Source organism: Acanthaster planci, linkage group LG03, assembly GCF_054643075.1.
Source record: "Acanthaster planci isolate LZ-2023a linkage group LG03, COTS_SCS, whole genome shotgun sequence".
Taxonomy (NCBI): Eukaryota; Metazoa; Echinodermata; class Asteroidea; order Valvatida; family Acanthasteridae; genus Acanthaster; species Acanthaster planci.
In genome coordinates, this window is record NC_141779.1 from 11,417,725 (window position 1) to 11,431,710 (window position 13,986).

At 40.6% G+C, this 13,986-nt stretch overlaps 2 protein-coding genes across 14 annotated transcripts in view; one reads left to right on the top strand and one right to left on the bottom strand.

Annotated features, from left to right (window-relative positions):
- Positions 1 to 13,986, top strand: part of LOC147799642 (uncharacterized) — a 564,475-nt gene that overhangs the window by 418,813 nt on the left and 131,676 nt on the right. The gene's annotated exons all lie outside the window — the stretch shown is intronic.
- LOC147799647 (uncharacterized) overlaps positions 1 to 13,986 on the bottom strand; it is a 291,172-nt gene that overhangs the window by 260,085 nt on the left and 17,101 nt on the right. The window lies entirely within an intron of this gene.

The following is a 13,986-nucleotide window of genomic DNA, read 5'->3' on the forward strand; positions in this document are numbered from 1 at the left end:
TGGTAACATGGGATACTATTGTCCACCTTTTCCCAACAAAACGGGAAGGAGGGTGTCTCGTTTTTAATGTTCATGGTCAAAAGATGCAGACAGGGTCGGTGGCCTTGAAAAGAAGAAGGTTATTGTATTTGGTTTGGAACCACAACAGGGGTTGGTCGGAAATGAGAATCTTTGAAATCAAAAGGGGCGCCCTTCGACAAAAAGCGGTGACGACAGGTCTATGGACTTGGGTAAGATTTGGGAGTTGCATTGAATTACGTTACGCTGCATTGATTGTAACTGATACGGCAAAGCAGAAAGCGTGGAGAGAAACGTCGTTATTCTGAGGAGGTTGGCCCAGATTTTCTCCTGAAAACGAACTGGGTTTGTTGAAAGTCTGAAATTACTGCAATTTCCATCAACTTTGTATTTTTTTTAATTGAATCGCTTGGTGCTTAAATCTTTTAGAGGCTTAGCTGACGTGATGCCTGTGGAGCCCACCAAGATGGTATCTGCAATGGGAGTAATTATCATCGCTGCTGGTACGTACCGGTACGCCTTTGATCACACATGTTCATTATGTGAAAATCTAACAGGTTGACGTATTCTATTCCAAGCGTACTCTCACGTGCTGCTGACATTTTCTTGGATTTGAGACTACTCCTCACGGTCGCAAGGTGTGTTCGCCATGCCTTTGTATGTGCACAGAATTATAAACTCATGATGACGATGGAGCTCATAATCTGGTTTTATTTGTTTCATTCTGAAAAAAAATCTGAGTAGAAGGAATAGGGGCGACCATGCTTTATTATTTCTGGTATAGGATTCCGAAAAAGCGCTGTGGACGCTGTAGGTCGCAAACCTGAAGGAACCTGTACAAAAAAAAAGGCAGAGAGATGGAGTTAAAGTTTTAGTTGTGGGAGGAAACCCCAGATGAACATCCTGGGTGAAACCTACAATCCTGGCTAAATCCCACTGGGCCCTGGCCCCCTCTCAATGTTAGGTGTCGATGCGCGACCTGCGCTCCAGCTCGAGATGACAACATTGGGTGGGGATTGGGGGACCTGGGGAGGGTAACTACATGTGTATGTGTGTATGTCAACTGATATGTGTCCCAATAATTTTGGCCAGGATTGTAGAACACCATCCTTCTGATCACCATTCAAGACTCTGATAATACTGTTCTCGGGAACTGATGTTATGCTGATTGGGAATTGTCTCACTTTCCACGCCCTCTTCTTACCTTGAACACACGTTATGCAAGCCCGTTGTACTTATGTCATTACAGATTTTATATTACTGTAGTAAAAAAAATGAATAGGCTGGCATTGGAAATATCTGCCAATTCGACGATACTTAAGACACAAACCGTTATAATGTGACAGCTGTTATCTTTACACTGCAGGCAGGGCCTTGACCTTGAGGTTTAAGCCTTGGCCTTGGTCTGAAGGTTTGTGGGTCAGAGTCTTGGCCTTCAGAATCAAAACCTTTGCTCAAACCATACAGCTACATGCTCTATGCTCGAACACTGGCTTGTACTCAGACTGACATATATGAAATTGCATAAAGGATGACGTAATCATTTGATAAAATAAAAAGTGTGAATATTCACTGACAACCCAAATTCCATCTTCATCCGATTTACATCTTGACACTCTGAATTTGCAAGTTTTTATCGAAAGGATAGTTGCAATCATTCATTGCCTTTTTCGCGTTTTCATGGTAACAAGTATATCCATATTTATGGCGCAACTGTAGCGCTATCCCGGAAGAAAGCTTCAATGTAACACTGACGGAAAAAAAAGTGACTGATGAGAAAATGCAAGTATTAAATACAAAGAACACACTGATGTATTCACATCAACGTTTCAAACAACTGAAAATAGGACAACTCTAGGTCTACAGTAGTGAAAATGAATTATAATATGACGGGAAAAGTTCTTGTCTAACCACATCTTTACAGAGAAGGAATTTGCTGTAAAGAGGTTCTCTTTACTGGACAATGTGTCTGAAGACCTATAGGGCTACACCACGCATCAGATCTACCACAAAACACATTATTTAGCAGAACTATTGGTTTCCTGATTCAGCTGTCATTTTATGCTTGTATAGAAAACGAGAGAAAATGCCCCCTGGCAGAAATGGCTTGTCATTCACATCAAACTACGAAAGAGTTTAGATGTGTAGACAGGTGTACTGACGTTGTCCGGGGTCTTGCCCATACTGATGCGCGTTTATTTAAAAATAGTAAAGAGAAAATGTCAGGGATAACATTTAATGTTGATGGCCATTGTGTGTGTGAATGTGTATTTGTGCTACGTGGTGCACTATTGTAACGTTTTAATTAACCATTTAGTCTTTACACAGCAACATTCTGTGCAGTAAGGCTAATGATTATGTTATCTCGGATATGAACACCAAGAGCACTATCTCTGAAATGGCCGAGCGGTTAAGCTCGAGGTTATCAGATCGTTATAGACGGTGGGTTCGAATCCCAGTGGTGGATTTTTATTTTCCCAACGCTTGCTGTCAGTCAGTAGCTATAAGAGACTGTAATTCACCCCGTCAAATACCAACAGTACCTTAGCCTACCGGGTAAGCTCTTCTGCTGGGACTGTCCGCGAAGTCCAGGTGAGCGCCTTAGTACAGGTTCGAGACGTATGGCCGACTCGGCGGCCAGGGCTTAGGGGCCTGTCTCGTTCCTCCCTTGCATGGTCGCTCGAACCCTTTTGGGGGTTAAATGGATGGGCAGGGAGGAAGTGCGGTGGGCCGGGAACCCGAGACCCAGAAGAGTCCTATATGGAAGCCGGTAACTGCGATTTGTAGCGAATTTCAGGAGTCCGTGCGCCTGAATGCTTGGTCAACACCGCATAACTTTTGGGTTTTTTTTCCTCACCATATTTTTTTTCATTTTCCTGGGCGCAGAACCCACAAGACAACCGATCCCAACCGGGTTGGGTCCCGCATTTTTTCTCACTGATCTCAGAATAAAAGCTGTGAGATGTACATTGAATGTTTCATTGATGGAAAAACATTTTCATTTGTTATAACAACAAATTTCGTTTGCTTTCAACTAAAGACTAATTTAATATTTTCAAAGAGAAATTCTCACAAAAGATACATCCCATATCCTCTTGGGTCACCCCAACGCTGCAACAAATGCGTTGCAACCGCCGCTTTTTTTGTGGATGGTTGATCCGTCACTGGCCAGACAGGTCTGCCCGAAAAACCCAAGCAGGAAAATGATGACATAGACTCATAAGAAACGAACAAGCCTTAGTTGCTGGAATCTCAACAACAGAAAATAACACCGAGAATACAATGGATGTAAACGCAGTAAAACATTTGGTATACCCATTGTCGCCCCAAAAGGTGCTAAGCCCGATCAGTTTTCCCCCACGGTAAGCCACGTTAGATTTAATTTTGATCCGACTGAAACTTAATGTTGTCATTTTAGTTAATCCGTACCTCGTTGGCCATAAGTTTAATATGGGAATGCGGAATTACAAAAATGTCACTGCAAAAAGTAATTATTACATAGTCAGGTATGCCCCTTTTTGAAATCAAGAGAGAATACTGCCAAGATGTACCTGTCATTTCTCAAAAGTTTCTAAAAACTAGATAGTACTAATCATTAAACATTTCCCTAGTTGCTATGCATGAAAACGGCATAATGGACACTGTAAGTTGTTTCTATACTAAAATGGGCCCTTCACATTAACAAAACACCTCCTTTTTGCACAGTTCAGAAATGACATGGTGCATCGTCTACGATGCACTCCTGCAAAACATTTGTGACTGTACACGCACAAAACAACATAGACTAATTATCTTGCTTTTTCTTGTACAATTTGCCCGAAATATACACGCGCCAAACGGGAATCGAAACCATGCCGCAGAAACACCGATACGCCAACATAATTATAGACAACAAACTATTAATTTCCTTGATCAAAGCTTAGTATTGCAAAAAAAGGCATACATTTTCTATTACTAAAATACTTATCTATTGTAGTCGAAAGTTTATTATGTTTGCTTCTGTGACGTATTTAATTCGACTTCTTAGTAATTTATCTTTTCCTGAAAACAACTTTACTTTTCTAGTTGATCAATCCGAAGAGATCTCTACATAACTGTGCCTTCTTTATAAAGTGGACTTGGTTACTGAAGGAAAGCTAAAGGAAAGGAAAAAAGTCTTGTTAAGAGTAATAAGAATTGATTAACTTTCTTGATCCATGTTCAAACACGATTGCAAATGTCAGCGTTGTATTCACTGAGAAGCGATTTTCAAGGTCACTTGATAATGATACCTTTATAACTTTGACCAAATCATCACTGACACCTGAACTAACACTTGATGACATTTGAAAAATCTCACAACATGTATATGTATTGAACAGCGTAATATTAATTTTGGCTATCACGAGTAGCATCCGAGCGGTGCGTTTGCGCACTCGGTTTTTCTTTTTCGTTCACAACGTCAGACCTCTCTTAAATCCTCGTGTTAAAAGGTTTTTATTTAGTCTTTTACCAAGACGACCCGTGTTTATCTTCTTCCCCATGGACACGTTAGAATCGGAATACAACGTCACATATTGACTAAAGGAAACAGACTATTCTTCTTCTAGTCTTAGTTTGGTTATATTGTTTTAATCGCAGAAAAGCAAGATATTTGCCCCATGATAATGGTCTGTACCCAACATAGATAACAGAGGGAACATTGGTATCAACTCATTTGAAGTGTTTTCTCCTATAAATTCAAATTAAACCTTTCATTTTACAAAATTGAAGCATTGTAAACAGCTCTTGCAGTTAATTTACAAAAGGTTTCTTATTTAAACAGTGACCGACTGAAGAGCAAATGTTGGACCATATTTTCGGGGGATCTTTTACGGGGAGCCTACAAAAATTGGAATTCCTTATGTAACGTTCATTATGGGAAGAATGAAAATTATTACCTTCTGGTTTTGCATTTCAAACAAACAAGGGATGGGGCATACTCCCATGACTCTCCATAGATTCAGCCAATTGAAGTAAATTTTGTGAAATGCAATTTCTCAGTGGGTTTGTTGCGCGCTGTTCCTGCATAAAATGCCAACAACGTATTTTCATTTTTTGGCTCATGGCTTTGATGTCATGAAGCAGCTAAGCTAGTTATGAAATTATGATTGATTGCTGACAATGTTAAAAAAAGGAAAGAAAGAAAGTAAGACGATATTTAATGGCTTTGTTCCTTTGTGTGCATTTCCGGCGTTAATGAATTATAAATGACAGCCGATCATTTCGCACGTATCATAAAATATAACGAAACACTCCATTTACTGTTTTGACAGAAAAATGCAGCAATGGCACAAACAAACACACTGGTATGGCTAAGGTTTTATGCTGTAAAAGGGTGACAAAGGATGTGTACAAAATTGAAAGTCACTGCCTTTTTCAAAATGTGAGCTTTTGGAAATGTCATTTTTTTCAAGTTTAATACACGTCGTGAAGGACGAAAAGTGAAAGGATGCTTTGTTGCCATTTTTTATGAATGAGTAACATATAATGTTGAATAGTGCATGTAATATTCTGATTTCTGCTATTGAATGTGGTGGGATATCAGTTCATTTTCATCAGATGAAATTTTTGCTTTCCTTACTTATTTTCTTTCCTTACTGAGTCGTATATTTATAAATACTGTACACCCATTGAAGTCCTGGGGCTTGTTGAAAAAATCACTAGCTTAGCTTTTCCATCAGAAAAACTTAGCGTGTTTATATACCGACTAATTGACAAAGTTGATTGCTCAGTCCAACAGATAAACATTATCGAGAAGTTTTTTTAAACGTAGTCATGAATCAGTAACGTTCTATCCATGCTCAAGGAGGTGCTTCTTGTTGTTGGCATTATTGACGTTGCTGTCATTGTTGTCTGTTGTTTGTTGTTAATGTATCGCGACATGAACCTACATTATAGCTGTACTTATATCGTTCCCTAGAGAAGCTCTGGTCTTAATTGTGCTGCAAGTTGCTCTAGGAAATTTAATGTATGCATGCTGCTGTGTGAAACAGTTCTCCATTTTCTAGCCGTTTGCTGATGTTCGAAGGCCAAATTTAGTTCATGTTAATTTAGAGCCCGGCATAAACGGCAAAGCACACAAGACTGTCGTAAATTATGGGTCTTTAATTAAAAATATAAACAGACCGGACTCACAACCAAGGGGAATCCAAGGTAGGGCGGATTCCGCCCCCCCTTCCCACTCGTTTCTTTTAGGTTTTAATGGCATAAGTCCAATGACGTTTTTTCCCTCTTCTCCATAAGCACTAAAAATAATACAGCCATCACAAATTTTCTATGAAATGTATGTTTGGGTGGGTTACACCTGTTTGATCCCTTTTTTTAAACGTAGCATCAACTTCGGTTTCTTCAAAAGTCTGTGTTCTCGGTACGGAGCCGGACCCTGGTGACAGAGGCAGGGCCAAATTCGTCATTCCGCCGGGCGATCCGTGTACCTGCGCCGAGGTCAGACTGGGTGGTCACAATACTTACGCTCCCCCAAGACGGCGAGGAATGGTCTATGTCGGCATAGGCGACCTGCAAAAGATCTCTGATGACGGACTGCGTGAGCATTTCTATTGCACAACGAACAAACTGGAGAGAATTTTGACTTCAAATCCGCGAGGTCAGGTCTGCAGAGGGACACTTGAGAATTCAGAGGCGGGTCCTTGGAGCTGAAATTTTGTTGAGGGGACAAAACTTACTGAGAGCGCTCACATGAAGCTCCCTATGTTGCGCACGATAAAGCACCGGTACGCACATAGTCTCTTGGGAAATGCATTGCTTTTATAACCCTTCATTATCTCTGTCGTTTGGGCAAACTCTTCCAATTTTTATATAAGAGCCAGTTTCCTCGCATCAGAAAGGGTGATTTTTATTCTCTTACATATCACTTGCTCAAGAAATATTTCGGGAACATTTCATAACATTTTGCATTTTTCCCTTACTGAAATAGTTACATAACATTCTGTCATTTTTCAAGCAGAAAATAATCAAGGGGCCGAATTTCCATTAAAGAAAGATTTACTATAAACAAGTTTTAGAAGGGAACGAGCTTCAAAGTATGCCTTAACAACGCTTTGTTTTACTTGTTTGGTTTTCTCGTTGTTGCGGGTAAATTCAGTTGTCTTCTGTGAAAGAGATTTTTAAAATCCCCCCCCAAATATATATCTCTGTAATTATTGTCAAAATTACAATAAAGTAAAAAAAAGCGTGACCACTGTAGGAAGGAATCGGTTGATTCTGAGTCAAGACATGCCACCCCTCCACCTAATTCAAATGTGGATGCATCTAGCCATGATTATTTGGTTTCACCTCGACACCATCCAATAAACTTCACTTTGAGTCAGGTGAACGGTTTTATCCAAGCTTTTTTTAATAAATGGTGAAATACTGCAGTGTGTATCCCAAAACGCAGGAGGAGCACCTGCAACCTTGCTAACGGTGAACAATATTTACAAATTCTATATTTTGAAGCTTGCTGGTTGTTTTACTCTTTGTTTACGAAGGGCAAGAACACAAATACGCGTCTTCTCTCACTGAGTCAGAATTTCCGAAAGAACACACCCTATTCATTGAAATGCAAAACTTAGTGGCAGAAGGCAAAAGTAAAGGGAAAAGTTTTGCAAGGCTGTAATCCATTCATTCCTGAAATTTCGCATTTTTCTCCCTGTAGGAGAAATGCTTAAGAGTATCGATCGGTTTCTGACAACGAATTCGATAAACAACGAGGGTAAACTTTTAAGCCCTTTGCAGCCTATCAAACTGAACCTTCTGTGACAATTTGATGATCAGCATTCGCATCTCAACGCACCAAAAAAGTATTCATGACTTTGTCACAACTCTTCAGCACTGTCGTGCAACTCCTCTTCTCGCAGGTGTTTCAACGACGCATCAACGGCTCCGTTAGCTTCGACCGCTCTTGGCAGGAGTACGCCGAGGGTTTCGGCGATCTGACTGGGGAGTTCTGGCTGGGCAACGAGAAGCTGCATGATCTGACTCGTACTGGCAGATGCGAGCTAATCGTTACTCTTGTAATCGTTACAGTTTGTAAGCAGCTGTGTATTTCATTTAAAGTTTTAATTGCAATATGAACTACTAACCAAAATTAGCAAACGAACTAATAATGAAGCTCTATTCAAGTGCCAAACGTGCTTCATAGCGCGCGTTGGCACTTGAATGTTTGCGTACAAGCCTTGGCCCACCTCAGCTTGCGTTTTCCGTGCGCGCATTATCAATTTCTACCTCTTTTAAAATAACTGAACTCAACAGTATTACTAATTACATTTTGCACCACGTGAACTTAATATTCCTGATATTTACCCAATTGCACGAACGATGCCTAGCTACCTTTGCTCTTCACCAGCTTCATTTTTCACGCTAACTCAAATAACAAAAATAAAAGCTGGTAAAAGAGCACTTAAGGCTAGTCCATACACGACTACCCTCCGCTGTTTGTAATCCAGGCTTTTACTCCGAAATGACAGTGTGTGAAACTTGCCGTCAATACGAAACAATTTGCAACTGCCAGATTCAATAGCATTAAGCCGCATTTCCATATGCACCTAACACTTGCGCCAACACAACGTCCACGTGTGTTGCAGTGGAGTCGATTTTTGTGTCCGTGAAAGTGAAACACATGAACGCATCATAGGCTACCCAAAAAAACGTACATATACCGAAATCCACCTTTACGCATGGTGAATGGCATAAGAAAGTAGAAAAGCCGGTTCCGCCGTCTTGCGTAGTAAAAGGAAAGAAACAATATCCATGACTCGAATCTCAGAGGGAAAGTTTTCCCACCCTATAGTAGTACGGTACATCCCGCAGATTCTCAGTTCACTCAGTTACAATATAAGGTGAACAGATCGTACAGGGCAATATTGCAGCAATGGAAATGGAAGTCTCTGGTTTCTGGTTAGGGACTGGCTTCAAAAGTGGTGCTGCGACTCGACCGTTTTTTGGGTGGGGGGACCAACTTTTTTTCTAGAAATGAAGTACGCTTGTTTATATATATGCACACGTACATAGTTACGTACCGCCGCTACTAACGCTGAAATAGAATGGCCCGTCACTATTAACTGTTGAGAAGCGTTTTCAGCTTGTGGGTGCACTTAGGACATAAGACCACCTTGTTTGTCTGGTTCCCTCGTGTAAATGTATCATACATAAATGACGTCGTCCGAAAAAGAGTGCCCAAATGAATGAATGGGGCTAGAGGGACTCTTTTGCTCAACCGCACCTTATCTCAAATGCATTAAAATTACGCAAAAGCAGGATTCCAGTCGGCCAAGCAGGTTTGGCAGCTTTCAGACATCTTATACACCGAATAAAAACTTTTTTGCTTTGCAGATAGACGCGCAGGTCTACGGCAACGCGCACGCTCCGCAGGAACCGGAGACTCTTTTGGCCTTTATGGATGTAAATAAACGCTTTTAAACTGTAAATAGTGAAGGGGCCAGTCTATTTCAGTGTTGGCGGTGAAAATTTTCAAATGGAAAAATTAAAAATAAATAAACAAAAAATAAATAAAAACGGGGTCGCAGCTCCATTTTTGGAGCCAGCCCCTGTCAAGAAATCGGAGACTTTTCGGTCTAAAATAAACTCCTTTAACAGTCTGAAAATTATGTAACTCTAGGTATCACCTGAAAGGCTACATGTTCCCCTATCTATTAATATAAGTTTTATATCCATATTTGCAGTAGTTAGGGGAATATCTGCCGAAGGAAGTGCGAGTTCTTTTCCAACTGCCTCCTATTTCTGGCTCAAATTCGTGTAAAACTATGTCGCAAATTTCCGGACTTGCTACTGATCCCATTGCACGTCCAATTTTCTTTCTGAAGAATTTACCTCCAAACTGAAAATAGTTGCAGCCTAAAACAAGTTCTAGGAGAATGCAGATGTAGTTGGATGGGGGGGGGTTGGTTATGGCGTAGCCGAAGTTTGTTGTGTTGTAGGCTTTGCATACCGATTCAATGGCTTGCGCCTGGTGAATGTTGGTGTGCAAGGAGACAACACCATTGCTTGCAAGGAGTGAGTTTTGGGGAAAAGTTTCCTTTTCTATAGTTCCACTGAGTAACCCTAGCCCTAACCCCAAACCCAAAACCTTAACCCTAACCTCAACCCCTAACCCCTAACCCCTCACCCTAATCCCTAACCCTAACCAATAACCCCTCACCCTAACCCCTAACCCTACCCCAAGCCCAAAACCCTAACTCTTAACCTTAACCCCTAACCCTAATCCCTAACCGTAACACCTAACCCTAACCCCAAACCCTTAACCCCTAACCCTACCCGGGGCCTGTTTGTACATGTGGAACCATGGAGCTAGGCCCTTGGACGACGTATTGGGTCTTGGTTAGCCGAAATGTGGGTCAAATTTAGCCCTTCGCACAGGATGATAAATATTACCGCTTCTGATTTGCCCTCGTTGAGGTTTTGTATGTCTTTGACTCTTATCATCCAGACAAGGCAGAGTATGATTGACAGATCTTTTCCGTTGGTAAGAACAGTGGAGCACACAGTCGGGATTACCTCAACCCCTTTAACCCCAACTTATGAAGTAGAGCTTACCGTAGAAGGTAATACAGAACATTATCTTTACATGTACTACAGCCTCTTGGTCATTTTATTATGGTCAAAAAGCGATTTTCCCGAATGGTACTTTGTCTTTTGAGGCAAATCCCCATGCCTTTTGTACACGCCCGTATGTTCTGTACATGTCCGAAAAGTGAGCACATAGAAACCCTTTATAACAGCTAAACAAATAAATTCGACACGTCATACTTCTATGTACATAATTACAAGCAGACACCACTCCATTTGTATAAATTTGGTTCCCATTGTAGCCTCGGTTCAACAGTTATCGCCGATTTAAGTCTTTCCTTTGGTTGTGTACAAACGTTATACTTTGAAAAAATGGCGTTAAGGCCCCAGGCATTAATACACAAACTATGGCGTTGCTCTATACCCAGCCTCAAGGGAACATCTCACAGGGTTGGAGCCGGCAAAATTTGAAAGGCAACTTCGAGGCAAACAACTTTCTTTCAGACCTCAACCTTGTATCTTCTACCATACCAAAGTTATGACGTCATTTCCGGTCAGTTTAAAAAAAGGGAAAACAGGAATTTTGTTGTCCCAAAAGATAGCTCTTGACCTTGATGCAAAATATATCTGAACCTGGATGCCGAGTCATTTTTAGTGATTTTTCAAGTGGTCACCAAAAAGGTAGTGCCATCGGGGAAAAGGTCATACCCCCTGATCCTTTGACCCGTGACCAGTAAACTTAAACTCAAGGTAGATGAAGAGTTGCACTACCTTTCTTAAACGGCTCAAGGTCAAAGGTCATGGGAATAAAAAGTTATTCAGGGTCACCAAATGGGGACACCTGTACTAACGCCAACCCTAACCCTAAGAAATATCTCAATCTTGCAATCTTGGTTTCATCTGCAAGGCCACATGTTCCTCTATCTATTCGTATAAGTTTCATATCCATATTTGAAGTAGTTAGGGAAATATCTGTAAAAGGAAATGCCAGTATTTGTCCAACTGTGTCGCATTTTTTAGTCAATCTGGCTTCGTCCGCGCAATACCGGTCCTTATCCTGCACAGAGAATGCTTCATATATTTGAGCATAAAAGGAGTAAAAATAATCTGAATCTTATAATCTTGAAGTCATCTGAAAGGGCACTTGTTCCTCTATTCATACCAGTTTCGTATCCATATTTGCAGTCGTAAGGGAAATAGCTGCCAAAGAAAGTGAGAGTACCTTTCCAACTGCCTCCTGTTTTTGCGGAACTCTGGCCTCGTGTGTGCTATACCGGTCCTTATCCCGCTAAAAGAAGGCTTCATATATTCGAGCATAAAAGGTCTAAGAATTATCTGAAGCTTCGAATCTTGGTGTCACCTGAAAGGGCACATGTTCCTATTTCCATTCCTATAAGTTTCATATCCATATTTGCCGTAGTTAGGAAAATATCTGCAAAAGGGCGTGCGAGTTGTTGTCTGACTGCTTAATATTTTTGCGTAAGTCTGACTTTGCAGTATACCGTCTTCTGCACTCGCACAGAGAATGCCTATTCCAGCATAAATGGTCTAAAATTACCTAAATCTTGCAATCTTGGTGACACCTGAAAGGGCACAGTTTCCTCTATCTATTCATATCAGTTTCATATCCATATTTTAGATAGTTTATTGCTTTATATTTTTCCGTAATTCTGCCTTTGCGGTATACCAGGTCCTGTACTCGCTAAGAGATTGCTTCATATTGTCAAGCATGAACGATCTTAGAATTATCCAAATCTTGAAATTTTGGTGTCATCTGCGTTAAAATATAAAGCAGTCACACAAGATCTCGCACTACCTTTTGCAGATATTTCCTTAACTACTGCAAATATTTAATATCTAATATCTTAGATCTTTCATGCTCGATTATATGCAGCATTCTCCGTGTGTTAACAGGACCGGTATAGCCGAGACGAAGCCAGAATTCCGCGAAAAAGAGACGATGTTGGATAAAAACTTGCACTTCCTTTTTCAGATATTTTAGGGGGGAAACGTTTCCTTTTCTATAGTTCCACTGACTGACTGACTGACTGACTGACTGACTGACTGACTGACTGACTGACTGACTGACTGACTGACTGACTGACTGACTGACTGACTGACTGACTGACTGACTGACTGACTGACTGACTGACTGACTGACTGACAGACTGGGGTTTTGTCAGCTCAAGTCATTGGTGAGGCTTCATTTCTATAGTTCCACTGACTGACTGACTGACTGACTGACTGACTGACTGACTGACTGATTGACTGACTGACTGACAGACTGGGGTTTTGTCAGCTCAAGTCATTGGTGAGGCTTCATTTCTATAATAGTTGTTTTCTTTCACATATTGTGAGTAGTTTCAGTACAGTTTAATTCAATGTAGTTTTTAAGTTTGTTTAGTTTACAATGTAAACTTTGATTCTGTTCAAGATTAGTCTTTTTTTGAAACTTTCGAATTGTTCCATTTGCCCAACTTATTTATCATGACAAATTCATCACTGCTTTTACTTTTAATTATAGACAGGCAAAGACCATGCATATGATCTGTAGTTTTTCCAATTTGTTTTTTTCAATTTTTCTTGGTCTACCTTGCTTGCCCATTATTATAACCCTTAGATTGCAAACGGACTTTTTGCTCAACAAGTGAAGCAGCTGGAAACTGCTGGAAATGTACGTAAATCCTGTGGCTTGTAAAGCCTGGGATGTCTCCACTGACTGACTCAAGCAAAGCTAGACCATAACTGAAACAGTTTGCAATCGAGCTAAAACGAACGCGTGCTCCGCAGCCCCAATTCTGGTAATTTTTGCACTTCCGACCACGCGGCTGAATTTTGATATCAGAGTTTTACCTCTGTGATAGCGCCGTGACCTTCCATAAGTTGTCTGCCTCTGAGGGTGCAGACTAACTTTTCGTTGCTCTACCCTTAACTTTGAATTTTTTAAACATATTTCACCTCATTGCATTTGCAGCATTTCGACCTCCCTTCAATTCTGACATAGCTAAGCTGCAACAGTCTAATTTTGTAAAGAAATATGTTCCTAAATAGTCCACACAACAAATGGAAAAGGTATTTAGATCTTTGGCCATTTAGTTAGAGAAGTATTGAGTCTTTTCGTTGCTCTGCCCTTGACTTTGAAAATTTGTACATATTTCACCTCATTCATTAACAGCATTCCAATGTAACTGAAATTCTAAATTCTGAATTCTAACATGACTAAAGCTCAAAAAATCTAAATTGTAAAGGGAATCAGTTCTTGAACTCAACTATAACTCCATATAATTGTCAAGGAACGCCGCCATCTTAGAAAGTTGCCAATCTACATTTTATGCGAGAATTTCTAAACAATCACGAACTTGAGGAAGCTCTAGAAACCTTCCAGTCTATGTACACCAGCACAACTGATTTAAATAATGGGAG